Source organism: Pteropus alecto, unplaced genomic scaffold (assembly GCF_000325575.1).
Source record: "Pteropus alecto unplaced genomic scaffold, ASM32557v1 scaffold57, whole genome shotgun sequence".
Classification (NCBI taxonomy): domain Eukaryota; kingdom Metazoa; phylum Chordata; class Mammalia; order Chiroptera; family Pteropodidae; genus Pteropus; species Pteropus alecto.
Genome location: NW_006442508.1, coordinates 9,366,553 through 9,367,418, shown reverse-complemented (window position 1 = coordinate 9,367,418; position 866 = coordinate 9,366,553). Strand labels below are relative to the sequence as shown.

Here is an 866-nt window from a genome sequence, read left to right as displayed (position 1 = left end):
CAACAACTATTTGTTCCATAAAATTGATTACTGGAAAGTAGGAAGAAAGGATGAATGAATATGGCAATGGGCTCATACAGTTATGCTCATACTACACGGTGAAAGCTGAGCAGGTTCGAGGTGGTTAACAACTACCCTTGGGCATTGCATTCCAAGGGGTCACAGGCCATCTTGGCTGTGGAACAGGCTCCTTCCCAGTCTCCCTTCCAGGGCCTCCCCTAACAGCTGGGATCCATTCCTTTATCAAGAGCGCAGCAATGGCCTCCAGTGCTCTGGAAATCCTTGGCCCAAGGCCTACAGCTGTGGGGGCATCAGCCAGGTCAGAGTTAGGTAACCTTTGAAAAGAACTTCCAAGCTTATTCTGGCCTATGATAATCAGTGACCTTTTCCTTAGAACAGACACCCTTAGAGCAGTCACTGGGAGAATGACTTTGGTATTGTGGAGATAAACCTACCTTCCCTCCGAGTTTAAACTGTCTCCTAGTCTACAGCCATGCTACCCTGAATGTGCTCAATCTCATCTGATCTTGGAAGCTAAACAGGGTCGGGCCTGGTTAGTACTTGGATGGGAGACTACCTAGGAATACCAGGTGCTGTAGGCGTTAAAAAATAGTAATAAAAATAAAATAAAATGTCTCCTGCCGTCCCTACCACAGAGGCTCCCAAGCAAGAACGATCGGCAAGAGCAGTAATCTCAGGATAAATTCATGATGAGAATGTAACCGCACACAGCCTTCATTTCTTTAAGATAGCTTTTTCTCCCATTCAAACAGGTTTTGCCTAGTATAATGGTGTTGTGACTCACTTGCTTTATCCACCATTATCCTTCCACCTTTGTATGCCTACTTTCTTAATCATTAAGCCTT

At 45.2% G+C, this 866-nt stretch overlaps 1 non-coding gene across 1 annotated transcript; it reads left to right on the top strand.

Annotated features, from left to right (window-relative positions):
• Positions 1–483: 483 nt before the first annotated feature.
• On the top strand, positions 484–602 carry LOC112471548. Its single transcript, XR_003043344.1, has one exon. It is a non-coding gene; the product is annotated as a 5S ribosomal RNA (ribosomal RNA).
• The last annotated feature ends 264 nt before the right edge of the window (positions 603–866 follow it).